Below are 14,713 nucleotides of genomic sequence, written 5' to 3' on the forward strand. Positions count from 1 at the left end.
CTATTTATTAAAGAGAAACTCTACAGGACGGAGACCACAGCAACACACGACAGGTGTCAACACACCTATATAATGGGTACACAGCACATATGCCAAATTATGTAGGTCGATAGGTAGGGCTGCTTAACACTTGTAGGCTCACCGCAAAAAGTCATATATGTTACATTTAATTTAAAAAAAATATAATATATTGGTAGAAGTCTATTGCTCCACGTGATCAGCATTTTATACATAAATGATTGTACCAGCTCTTTCTATACCCAGCACATATTAGCCACTGGCTTTAGCGACAGTTTCAAACATCTTACAAGAAAACATGTGCAGCAATGCATGTGATTTACAGCAAGATTGATACTGCACATAGAAAATAATGCAGTGCATGACCCATAGTGGGAAAAAAAATAAAAAAATGATCTCTATAAATATTCAGAGGATGACATCACAGCTGCTCATGACCAATCATGCACGATTCACGGGACTAGGCTCAGAGGATGACATCACAGCTGCTCATGACCAATCATACTTCTATCACAAGCAACAAACATCCATAAAGAAGTGTGGAATTTAAATACATACAAACCCATACTAGTCTACAAATATTTCAGTCCAATGGGCTGCTGAAAACAGCAGACAATGGCCAGAACAGTAAAACGGTCCTGCAGCTTCTCTCCAGTACATGAAACGACAATCAAGTAACATCACCAACCAGATCATTGTTCAGGAAAAGTTAATACTGGGTAAGGATCCATATTACAGGGCCAGCAGCTCGATATCGGCCCACACTGCACCTCTGATTTGATAGTTACACACATTGCAGCAAGGCCTCCTCTGCAGATTCATTGCATTCCACATTACAGAGATAGCGGCACACCGAGTACCTATGGGTTTATAATGGGGAACAGTAGGGAATAACAAGTTTTCAAGTAACTGGTACCCAAATGGTGCAGGAGGCGCCAACTTGTCTTGTTCATGGTGGCCACATGAGGTCACAGCCTCAAATTTGACCATGTAAAAGAGGGGTGAAGGATTTTTTTGGTTTCATTAGTTGATCTAAGCCAGACTGCCATGCCAGAATAAATTTAGTGCGATTTCTATAGACGGTCATAAAATAACCCAATATTAGAAGCTTGTACACTGTGAGAGCATCAAAGGGCAAGAAAAGAAATGGTAAAAGCAAAGTCCATATCGTTTTGACGTCTAGGATGGAGAGTTGACAACTGAGAGTATTTATAGAGAAGCGGAGGCGTCTGATGTAATATTACCAGGGCGTACACTCACCCATCCCTCATAAAGTCTAAGGATGCCATAATATAGTACAAGGTCAAAATACCACTAGTCTTAAAAAGGACGGAGCCCCCAAACTAAAGTCCCATTAAGGAATTTCATGTGTCAGTCTCTTACCTGTTCCGGTTGCTCCCATCACTAAATATTACACAAGGGCCTTTCAAATAGCAACCGTCTTAAATCAGACTTCGGTGACTAGGAGTCTATGGGGGTCCATGTGTCACTTATATAGGCACCAGTACTTCCTGTATAATAAAATGGCATGGACTGCGCCACACAGACCCCCTACTGGGACACTCACTCCTATGCCAGTTACTGATGATCGGACAGGCTCAGCCTCTGATGATCGGACAGGCTCAGCCTCCCTGGCTCTATGCTTATAATCTCTTAGCTTATTTCGGAGAATATTGAAGGATGATCACACCGTCCTCCCAGCAGGCAGAGATGGCATGGGCTCCAGCTTCCCATGTGATGCTGTACTGAGGCATCATGGGATCGATAGCATAAAGGAAGAGAAAACAGGTGAAATCTAAAATTCAAGATTGAGTCCGATCAGAAGTAGACAGGAGACGGCAAGCGAGTGAGTACATAACCAAAAAGTGCAGAGCTGGGGAGATGATCAGTGATTTGTGTTTCTGCTGGAAACGACCTAGTCTTCATCTCTATTAACACTTTTCTTATTTGCTACGTTACACTCCGCAAATTTTGAGATCCATGATGTACAGAGGACTATAGTCCAGCTATGGACAATTATTTTTTTTAGTGTTGAAGTGGTCGCGAACCGTTTATTGGCCATTCACTGGCTATAGCCGTGATGATGCCATGAACGGCGAGTGACTGCGGAGGCCAGCGACTGGCTGCACTGGCATGTGACCGCTGCAGTAACTTCCGGGTCCGTAGCCGCTCGGCGATCAGGGTGTCATTGCTGAAGCAGAGAGTGACTACCGGTTTATTTTATGCCCTGCAAAATCTGAACACTCCATAATAATCCCTCTGACTACCCGGCTCCTGGGAATTTTTCTGCCCCTGTAAGAGGAGTCAGATAAATGAGTTTTGGGCCAAGTAATCATACCCGACTCATTCCCAAGCGTGCATGTTATTTCAATGAAGCAGAAGGAGATAGGCAGCTGGCAGTCCTGTTTGGCACTGCTTATTTCGAGGGGAAGCAAACAAAAAAAAACAAAAAATAGGGGTCGTTCTCCTTCGGCCCTGTTGAAATTTAATTGCTGGTGGATGGAAGCAAAATCACGTGAGAGAATTGGTGAGAGGAGGGCAACGATCTGCAAAGTGTTCATATAGGGTCAGTCTCCTGCATTTAGGATACAAAAGATATGATCCAGGTACAGAGCCATTACACCAAGAATAGACGTTATAGTTTAAGAGCTTTCAAGCAGTGGTCCGGGTTTAAGCGTTTCCCCACTCAGCAGAAATAAAACATTGGCTGGAAGAGAGTTGGAATATATGATTTCCCATTCACACCGAGAATTTGGAAACGACATAGTTCACGTGACTCTAAAGTATACGGCATCTACTCTGCCGCTTTACTTTATAATAGATTTTAGACTGCTCTATGGACAGATGTAGACACATGGCATAGTCCGGAAGACCTCCGCTCACACGCGGAACTCGGACAAGAACCACATAACATAAGACAGATAAGAGCCCTTTCAATAAAACGTATTTTGATCGTATTTCCCGTCCTAAAAACCACACGTGGAAATTAAAGATCAACGTCTAAAGTTGGTCCCAAGAGCGGCACAAAAATGGACGCAGCTATGAGAATAAACATGGCCAACTCCTGCGTTATGGTCCCCGATATCTTCTCAGATCAGAGGCAGGAAACATCCGATGTCCAGGCCCTGGTTGGAGTTCACCGGGAATCGGTAGAGGATTGTAGTGTTTTGGAACCAGTCAGACCAACGCAGGTGAACCGTTATCGAGACCAAAAAGAAGAACGGTCATAGATTTTAAAGGAGTGCAACCCCGAAGGATAGAACAGAAGAAAACGTCAAGATGTCTTGGAGAACTAGTCCAGTTCTGCTAATGGCGTCCTGAGGAACGCTGCACTCCGCGACTTCAGACTGCTCGTCCCGGTCTAAGACAACGGCAAGAGGCCTTTATATCTTCTGCATAACAGACTCCACTTCAACAAAATATTACGTGCAAAATCGGGAAACTTTGATCCCAGTGCCACGAAAACTCGACAGCTGATGGTCAAAGAACTGTTTGGCCTTGTTTACATATTTAGCATTTTTTTTTTTAATTGAATGCAGGAGAACAGACCTATAAAGCCTTCCTTTATTTATTCTGTTTAGGTTCCGTTCCTGGCTTAAAATAAATGCATGCAAAACCTGCACTGTGTGAACAAGGCCTTAGGCAGACTTATCACCCCCAGCAAGTCTATCAACGGAGGAGAACTGCCACCTCCAATCTTTGTGGGGATCTTCCAGGTAAAAACAGAACGTGCAGGACCCTTTTGCCTCCCCTTAGGAAACAGTCTGGAGACCCACAAAGACAGAACAGTCATTGGAGAGATCTTCCAGGAAAAAAATAAATCTAAAAAGTCTATGGCTGGATCTTACTGGCTTGTGAAAGACATTATACCCAAGACATCTTCCCACAATCTGACTGTGTGGAGCCAAGAACCTATGTGGATATCCGTCACCCAGCACTACGTGTATGAACGGTATCAATCTGTGACCCCCTTTGTATAACCATTGTATCAACTTTTTAGTTACAATATTGAATGGTCACAATAATAATAAAAAATAAAATAAAATACAATAAAAAGCCCCAGCATAGAAACATTGACAGATCACAATGCAACACATTTCAAGAAGACGGAGTCACTAACGTTAATAGATTGTCATCCTGCACATACATGACCCCTGGATGAAGCCGGAAGACGCTGCCGATGAGCCGACCCGCTGAGGTTTTTATGGGCTAGCGGAGCTGGATGAGGCTGGGAGCAGCGGGCAGGGTGCTGAGCCGTACAATAGACACATTGCAGCAAGGCCTCCTCTGCAGATGTGAACAGCTCCCAGCCAGAGCGATGAATGGAAACTGCACCACGGAGAATATCCCACACACAGCCGGGACATGGGGGGCCCCCGATTATCACTACGGCCAGCACGGGGAGCCCCTAGAGACCCCTCCTCGCATTACCCTTAATAATTCTATGAATGAGCAACCTGATCCTAGGAGTTAACTCTGTCACTGCCAACAGGAGCTCTGAGGGAATCCCCCCCCCCTCCCTCACCCCAATGAGGTCTCCACGCCAGGCCTGTGAACATAACAGGAGACGCCGTCTCCATCACAAGATCCGTACCTGTTGAGTAACTACCCCCATCATTCAGCAGGTATACCCCCCCCCTTATAAATCAATGGGCACCCTGCCACACAATATCAGCATTGGTGCCCACCAACCCTGGCAGAATATGTACTCAGGTGGGTGAGGCCGTGCTGGTAGGAAATTAAGTTTTTAAGGAATAAAAATTAAATCTACGCGGGCACGAACAATGAATGAGACCATTTTGGACGGGTTAAGCCATCAGGCGCATTGAACGGGGTGAGTGGATCGGTCTAACGGCGTTCCGTGATACGGTCTGGAGACGGACGCCAGCCAATCCGGCGCAGAGCAGGTCGGTCGCGTGCAAGAAATAGCGCAACACCGTATAATAAAACCGAAATGGTTAAACATATAATAATCTCTATATAATGTAGTAAATATTAGATCAGCCGTAAATGACGAGCTCTGGCTGCAAATGTGATCGGCACCGGGCAAGGACCGGATCCTACAGGAGGAGGGGGGAGTGATAACGATCTACCTGCAGCCCCCCCGCCCCCTGAACCGGGCCCTGGCAGAATATGGGCTCCCCCCAGAAACAGCCGAGCCGGGCAGAATACGGGAGCCCCTGGATACAGCCCCCTCCCCGCCGCCGCCACCTCGGTACATGAGACACCGGCTACCTGAGACGTGTGGGGGCTCCGCAGTCACCGATCCTCCGATGTGAAGAGGAAAAAAAAATATATTAAAAAATCCTCAATCTCCCCGCAGGCCGCACCCGGGTCCCCGGTATGTCCTGTCAGCGCTCCCGCCTACCCTCACACTCCTCCCGGACGGTGCATTGCTTTTTATCTTACCTCAGGCGCAGCGGCAGGTTCTCCTCGGGCGGACGCACATCCTGACTAGCCCCCGGAGCTCTGCAGAGAGGAGGCCGAGGCCGGAGCGGGTATTAGAAGCAGCCCCGGCGTCCGCTCCCTTCTCCCTCCCCGGCACGGCGTTCGTCGCCAGCAGCAGGTGGAGGCGGGGAGGGGGAGGCTATGACAGCTCGCCGCCTCTACCCCGCACTCCGGCGCTGAGGCTTTTTTTTTTTTTTTTTTTTCCCAGTAATGCAACACAAAATGGCTGCGAAAACAAACCGACGCAACAGCCGCTGAAGAGAAATCACGTGAGTGCGCATGCGCAGAGTCCCGCTGAGCAGTAGCCAGCGCTCTGCCGCCTCCGTTTTGGGGATTAGAGGCTGCGTCACTGGAAAAGCCCCGCCCCCTGGTGGCAAGGGTCCTGCCCCCTAGTGACTAGCTCCGCCCCCTGGTCCTACTGCATTGAAGCGACAGAGCCGAAACGAGGGCCAAATCACGTGACGTCCAAAATTGACAATTAAAAAAAAAAGTCTAAATTATGAGGGGAGGGGGGGGGGGGAATAAATCATTATCATTAACCCCTTCATGACCACTCCTTTTTGTGCGTTAATGATCAAGGATTATTTTTTTGTTTTTTCACGGTCGCATTCTAAGAGTCATGTTTTTTTTTATTCCGTCCACATAACCGTATAGGGGCTTGTTTTTTGCGGGACGAGTTGTATTTTTTAACTGCACCATTTTTGGATGCTTATAATGTATTGATTAACTTTTATTAACTTTATTTTAGGAAAGAATTGAAAATAAGCAGCTGTTCCAGCATTGATTTTCGCGTTATAAACTTACGCCGTTCTCTATGCGGCGTAAATAACATGTTACCTTTATTCCATGGGTCGGCACGATTACGGGGATACCAAATATGTAAAGGTTTTATATGTTTTCCTTCGTTTGCAAAATAAAAAAATCTTTAAAAAAAAAATGACTTGTTTTTGCATCGCCGCGTTCCAAGAGCCGGAACTTCGTTATTGTGCTCACACGCACTGTTTTCAGACGTAATTGGGGCGTTTTACGCGTCGAATTACACCTGAAAAAATGCGAGTAGTTACAAAAACGTCTGAAAATCAGGACCTAGCTCCGTATTTTCAGACGTTTTTGCTCACTGCGAGTGAACATACCCTTAAACTGACAGGCAATCTATAAGGCTAGGTTCACACACAAACTCGAAAACGTCTGAAAATACGGAGCTGTTTTCAAGGGAAAACAGCTTCTGATTTTCAGAAGTTTTTTAAGCCACTCACGATTTTCGCGGCGTTTTTTACGGCCGTTTTTGGAGCTTTTTTCAATAGAGTCTATGAAAAACGGCTCAAAAAACGGCCCAAGAAGTGACATGCACTTCTTTTTCGCGGCCGTTTTTTTACGCGGCCATTTTTGAAAACGGCTGCGGAAAAAACGGCCCATCGGAACAGAACGTCGTTTTTTCCATTGAAATCAATGGGCAAATGTTTGGAGGCGTTCTGCTTACGATTTTTCAGACGTTTTTCGGGCGTTTACGGCCGTGTGAGCATACCCTTAGGCCTCTGGCATGGCCTAATAGGCAGATGCTGAAGGCAGACCAGGGGGCCTTTGTTAGGCCCCCGGCTGCCATAGAAACCGATCGGCGCCCCGCAATATCGTTGGAGCTGCCAATGGGGTGACAGAGGGAGCTCCCTCCCTGTCGCTACAGCGGCATCTAATCGGTAAAACTGCTGGAATCGGACAGCGCTTTGATTCCAGCAGTTGGGGCAGGAGCCAGGCTGTGTATAACAGCCGTGCTCCTACCGCTGATCTCGTGGATATATCCGTCGCTCGTGGTTAGGGGTTAATTCTTTCAGTTTTGTAAGGCTATGTTCACATTTGGAGCCTCAGTCATGCAGCGCGGTGGAACCAGACAGATCCCGTTGTAAACGTCTGATCGCTGGGGGCCCCACTGCTAGGACCGATCAGAAGAACGGGGGTCTCGAACCGCCACTGCAGTGAGGAGGTGTTTAGGTGGAGCGGTGGTCACGCATGCGCCCTGCAAATCCCGCCCAGTACAGCGGGACGACCGCTTTAACAAAACCGCAAAGGAACGTATTGGAAAAAATCAGGGCGATGCTTTCGGGCGGTTTTGCTGCCCGTGTGTGAACGCTGCCGAATTGGTCGACGTGCAGCGTGCAGATTTTTGCTGATAGTCTCTACACGTAGTGGCGCACTCACTAACGGTGTAAACGGCGGCAAAAAAACTCAAAATAGGCGTGGCCTCTGAGGAAAGAATAGCGAAGAAAAAGTGGAATAGCCGGAAAATGGCGCACATTTTGAAGCCAATCTTACGCCTGCTATGATTTTTCTGACTCTCAATTCAAAATTGTGCGCCTTCCAATAAATTGGCGCAAATCAATCCAACCATCTCCTTGACGTAAGATACGCCTGTCTCAGTAAATGTCGGCCGCTGCGTTATTTATTTATCATCCTCCATTGTAATGGAAACCGCCGCTGCCTGTGTGACCGATGCTGCAGATTTTTATGCTGTTTTTTTTTTGTGTAATTTTTAAACGCACCAAAATTGGAGGCAAATTATCACAAATTTGTACCACATGACTACGACTACGATTTCACTGCAATATCAAGTCCCCGATTCGCCAAATAGGTGTGAGTCCCAGAAGTAGGAGGCGCACCTATCGGACATTTATGGTATATCCTGAGGATACTCCAGATATATCTGAGATGGGAATAACCCGTTTACGCCTCTTCTATTCTTTGCAAAATAAAGTAATTTAAAAGAAGTCATTAAAAAAAAAACACAACACAGATTGAGACGTGTATTATTATTTTTTTTGAGGAGGTTTATGGAGAAAAACGCTAAAGAATGCAAAACAAAAAACGGCACCTAAAGGCTATGTTCACACGGAGTATTTTGGGGGAGGAATATCTGCCTCAAAATTCCGTTTGGAACTTTGAGGCAGATATTCCTCTCCCTGCACGCCGATTTTCACGGCAATTATCGCGCCGTTTTTCGCCCACGGCCATTGAGCGCCGCGGGCATAAAACAGCGAGAAATACGCTTTCTCCTGCCTCCCATTGAAGTCAATGGGAGGTTGGAGGCGGAAGCGCCCGAAGATAGGGCATGTCGCTGCTTTTTCCCGCGAGGCAGTTTTACTGCTCACGGGAAAAAGACGCCGACGCCTCCCATTGAAATCAATGGGAGGCGTTCTCGGGCCGTTTTTGCCGAGTTTTGCGACGCGGTTTCCGCATAAAAAAACTCGGCAAAATACCCCGTGTGAACATAGCCAAAAAGTGGCACTGTTTGTAGTGTGTTCTATATTTCCCCATTGACTTCCAGCTAATACATGGCCGCAGCAGGGGAGAAACGCCAGGAAAAAAGCAACAAAAAAAATGTGGCATTTTTCCTAAACACATTGCGTGTGAAGCCCCCACCGTCGTGGGAACAGTGCTAGATGAGTATTTTATTATTTTTATAAGGCACTACAGTAACATTACACTGGATGTGGGGTGCAGCTGTGGGGGCATTATACTGTGTGGGGGCACTGTGGGGGTATCATGCTGTGTGGGGGCACTATGGGGGCGTTATACTGTGTGGGGGCACTATGGGGGCGTTATACTGTGTGGGAGGCACTATGGGGGCGTTATACTGCGTGGGAGGCACTATGGGGGCATTATACTGTGTGGGAGGCACTATGGGGGCGTTATACTGCGTGGGAGGCACTATGGGGGCATTATACTGTGTGGGAGGCACTATGGGGGCATTATACTGTGTGGGAGGCACTATGGGGGCATTATACTGTGTGGGGGCACTGTGGGGGTATTATACTGTGTGGGGGCACTATATGGCCATTATACTGTGTGGGGGAACTATAGGGGCATTATACTGTGTGGGGGCGTTATACTGCGTGGGAGGCACTATGGGGGTATTATACTGTATTGGGGCAGCTATGGGGGCATTATACTGTGTGGGCTGAACTGGGTGTGTATGGGCAGGGATTGGGCGGGGTTAGAGGTGTGACTTAACGGGAGAAAACCTTATGCCCACGCCACATCTGTTATCCCTCTTTACAATACTGCGAAGTTGGGAGGAATGCTTCAACCTACACCCAGCTTTCCTAGAATTCCTGATCAGCAATCCTCCTAATTATACAGCGTATCAACTCCGCTATCATGTCAACTGGGCAGATTTGCTGTTCCGGAGCTTGGGAAAGCTGGGTTGCAGTAGCTGAAAGGGCGGCATATTGGTTTTTACCTGGCAGATTTACATGTACTGCGTAAAGTGCAGAACATATTGAGAGGATAGAAGAATTTACAAAAAATATCACCGAAGCCTTGGGTTTTACATTGTAATGAACGATATTTCATTTTGCTGACCCTGGTGAAGGGCCTTGAGAATAGAATAGAAGAACAGCGGCCATATTGTGTGTGATGTGTCACTGAGGGCTGGAGTGCCAAAACGCATAAGGGGGGATCAGTCACTGTTGCGATGTGAAGCGCACATAAGGATGAACTACTGTACTAGATGAAGAAAAGTCCTGGGGGGCCATGGCTACTAACCCCCACACAATGTCCCTATATATAGTCCCCGCTCTTTGTCGGGTTGGTTTTAGTACAGGCTATCCTAAAGGAGCTGTCTTATAAACCACAGATGTCCATATGTTGTATTAGGGGCCCCCGCTCTATGAGAAGCTCCCACTCTGGTGGACATTCGGCCGTTCATTTGACACATTTTCCCCGCAGTGGCGGCGCCATGGAAATGTCTGTCTGGAAGCCGCTTCCCCCGGTGATAACAGCAGATCAAGGACCCCTACTGTGTACACCAGGGCTTTATAGCAAGATAATGGTGCAGCTTCTTGTGACTGTGTCCGTGCACCATAGTTACCATGATATTTTTATTTACAAAAATAGTGCTGGAGTGCTGCCTTGAATATTTCTGTAGTACCCCCATTAGTAGTGCTGTAATGCCCCCATTTATAGCGCTGCAGTGCCCCCATTTATAGCGCTGGAGTGCCCCCATTTATAGCGCTTGAGTGCCCCCATTTATAGCGCTGGAGTGCCCCCATTTATAGCACTGGAGTACCCCATTAATAGCTCTAGAGTGCCTCCATTTATAGCACTGGAGTGCCCTTATTTATAGCTCTGGAGTGCCCCATTTATAGCTCTGGAGTACCCCATTAATAGCTCTGGAGTGCCCCATTAATAGCTCTGGAGTGCCCTTATTTATAGCTCTGGAGTGCCCCATTAATAGCTTTGGTGTGCCCCATTAATAACTTTGGGGTGCCCCATTAATAGCTCTGGGGTGCCCTTATTTATAGGGCTAGAAATCTCCCCCCCACGATTTATAGCACTGGAGTGCCCCATTTATAGCGCTAGATTGCCCCCATTAATCATGCTGGAGTGCTTTTATTAAAGGGTTATTTCCGTCACACAAAGTATCTCTAGGTTATACCACCACTTTGTGACTGATGAATGTCCAACTGATGGAACGGGAGCTGCACAGCGAGTGATGGGTGCACAGAACTAAACCAGTGCTGCAGCCCCTGTATTATTTAGGATCAGTGCTAGTAAGCCATAACCTACAGATACTTTGTGTGATGGGGATAACACTTTATTATGGTTAGAGTACCCCCGTTAATAGTGCTTGATTGCCCCCGTTCTTAGTGCTAGAGTGGCCCTATTGATAATGCTTGAGTGTACCCAGTAATTGTGCGGGAGTGTAGTGCCCCATTGTTAGTGCTGGAGTGCAGCTATTAATAGTGCTGGAGTGCCCCATTGTTAGTGCTGGAGTGCCCCATTAATAGTGCTGGGTACCTTCATTAATTGCACTGTAGTGGCCCCATTAGTTGTGCTGGGGTAAACCCATTAATTGTGTCGGAGTGCCCCAATTAGTAGTGCTGGAGTTCCCCAAATAGTAGTGCTGGAGTAGCCCCATTAGTAGTGCTGGAGTGGACCCATTAATAGTGCTAGGGTAGCCTCATTTATTGTACTGTAGTGCCCCTATTAGTAGTGCTGGAGTGCCCCCCCATTAGTAGTGCTGGAGTGCCCCCCATTAGTAGTGCTGGAGTGCCCCCATTAGTAGTGCTGGAGTGCCCCCATTAGTAGTGCTGGTAGTGCTAAAGTGTTCAGATGCCCTATCGGAGTATATAGACGTCAAAGAGGTAAGAGCGTCTCTAATTCAGGCCGTTTGTACAGGGGAAATATTTTGCTAACCACGATTTCCACGGTGCCAAAAACCTAACCCACGGTGGCTGCAAAATGTAAGGGTTCGTCTCTGGTAACAATTAGAAAGCTTTATCATAATGAAGAGTTTACCGACTTTCCAATCTACTTTGTGTTTTAATTCTTCACCATTTTGAAGATCTTTGCTTGCTGTAAGTGAATAATAACAAGAATTGTTTATATTACACCGCCGAAATCCTATCCTGATCATGTCCTACTGATGCCGGTGTACTGGTTATTACCAAAGTGAGTTCTGACACTCTAAGGCTAGATCCACGCGAGTGTGGCGCATCTCGGACGTGAAAAACTCCCGTTCTTCACGTCCTAGGTGGATCCGTGCTCTGCGCAGCGGGACGCGATATCACGCATTCCCCATACTATAGAGTCTATGGAGGGATGCGTGAAGCGTGAAAAAATAGGACATGTCCTATTTTCTCACGGACCCTTCACACGGTCCGTTGAAACAACGGCCGTGTGAACAGCCACATTGAATTATATAGGTCCGTGTGACAGCCGCTGTTTCAATGGCCGTCACACGGACGTTTAACACATTAGTGTGAATAAGGCCTAAGGCTATGTTCCCACAGGCCGGATACACTGCAGTTTTTCTGCAATAGAAAATCGGCAGCGCAATCTAAAAAAAAAATCGCAGGTAATTCCGTCACCGAAATCCGTGAGTAATAGTGCGTTTTTTCACTGCGGTCTGTAGCAGAATTTATGCTGCCCATTCAAGTCAATGGGTCAAAACCCACACGCACAGTATGAACCCGACCTTAACCCCTTCCCGACCACCAAAACGAGCTGCAAAGCTGGTCCTTGTGCCTGCAGCCCGTTAACGGAGCGCACAGGCACTCCCCGCAGCCCGGCATCTCCCAGTACAGGCTGCTACTAGCAACCTTAGTACTGGGGGGAAACATCGGATCACAGCAGTGATCCCAGCCGATTAACCCCCTTAAATGTGGCGGTCAATAGCGACCGCCGCATTTAAGTTGTTACTAGAACATCGGCACCCCGCGGCGCGATTGCAGGGTGCCGATGGTTGCTATGGCAACCGGAGGCCTAACAAAGGCCTCCGGTCTGCCATCTACGGAAGGCGATTAGATCCTGCCAGAGGCAGGACCTAATATGCTGCCTGTCAGTGTGAAACTGACAGGTATAATACCCTGCAATAGATAAGTATTGCAGGGTATTATAACAACAATCCAACAGTTGGATCTTCAAGTCCCTAGTGGGACTAAAAAAAAAAAGGAAAAAAAAAGTTACAAAAAATGTACAAAAATAAAAAAGTTAAAGTTCAATGTAATCAAATTTTAAATCGCCCTTTTTCCCTTATAAGGTCCTTTATTATTAGAAAAAAATGAAAAAAATAAATAAACTATGCATAATTGGTATCGCCGTGTCCATAACGGCCTGAACTATAAAAATATAATGTCATTAATCCCGCACGGTGACCGACATAAAAAAACAATTAAAAAACAATAACAGAATCGCTATTTTTAGTCACTTCAGCTCCCAAATAATGGAATAAATAAGAATTAAAAAGTTGCATGTAAAAAATAATAGACGTTTTTATGGCCTAATTACACTAAATTCAGAAAAAAAACCTGTAGGATCAAAATACTCACTACACCCCTAGATAAATTATTTTCAGGGCTGTAGTTTCCCAAATGGGGTCACTTCTGGGGGGTTTCCACTGTGTTGGTCCCTCAGGGACTTTGCAAATGTGACATGACACCCGAAAACCAATCCAGCAAACTTGAGCTCCAAAAGCGAAATAGCGCTCCTTCCCTTCTGCCGTGTATCCAAACAGCCGTTTATTACCACGTATAGAGTATTGCCGTAATCAGGAGAAATTGCTTTACAAATTTTAGGGTGCTTTTTCTTATTTATGCCTTGTAAAAATTGCAAATTTCTACCTTTTATGCAAAAAATTTTTACGGACTAATTCCACTAAATTCAGCAAAAAACCTGTGGGGTTAAAATTCTGACTATACCACTCCAAATTCCATCAGGGGTGCAGTTTGCGAAATGGGGGTCACTTTTTTGGGAGTTCCCACAGTTTTGACCCCAGAAGACCTCTTCAAACTTGACACGGAGCCTAAAATATATTGTAATAAAAAGGAGGCCCAAAATCCGCTAGGTGCTCCTTTGCTTCTGAGGCCGGTACTTCAGTCCATTACCGCACTAGGGCCACATGTGGGATATTTGTAAAAACTGCAGAATCTGGGCAATAAATATTGAGTTGCGTTTCTCGGTTAAAACTTTCTGTGTTACAGGAATTTTTTTTATTAAAATGCATTTTCTGACAAAAAATGTGCAAATTTCACCTCTACTTTGCTTTAATTCCTGTGAAACACCTAAAGGGTTAAGAAACTTTCCTGAATGCTGTATTGAATACTTTGAGGGGTGCAGTTTTTAAAATGGGGTGACTTATTGGGGTTTCTAATATATAAGGCCCTCAAAGCCACTTCAGAACTGAACTGGTCCCTGTAAAAATAGCCTTCTGAAATTTTCTTCAAAATGTGAGAAATTTCTGCTAAAGTTCTAAGCCTCGTAACGTCCTAGAAAAATAAAAGAATGTTCAAAAAACGATGCCAATCTAAAGTAAACATATGGGAAATGTTAATTAGTGACTATTTTGTGTGGCATTGCTATCTGTTTTACAAGTAGATACATTGAAATATAGAAAAATGCTAATTTTTGCAAATTTTCTCTAAAGTTTGTTGTTTTTCACAAATAAGTACTGAATTTATAGATCAAATTTTTCCACTAACATAAAGTACAATATGTCACGAGAAAACAATCTCAGAATCGCTTGGGTAGGTAAAAGCATTCCCAAGTTATTACCACATGAAGTGACACATGTCAGATTTGAAAAAATCGGCTGCGTCCACAAGGCCAAAACAGGCTCAGTCCTGAAGGGGTTAAAGAACACTGTGCACATTGAACAAAACCAGAAACCCCATTAATTAATAAACAAAACACCTTCTCCTCACTCTGGCGCCTCTGCTTTTTGTCCAACAAGTGGCTACTTACATGTCATTAACTT

This window comes from Rhinoderma darwinii, chromosome 10 (genome assembly GCF_050947455.1).
Source record: "Rhinoderma darwinii isolate aRhiDar2 chromosome 10, aRhiDar2.hap1, whole genome shotgun sequence".
Classification (NCBI taxonomy): domain Eukaryota; kingdom Metazoa; phylum Chordata; class Amphibia; order Anura; family Rhinodermatidae; genus Rhinoderma; species Rhinoderma darwinii.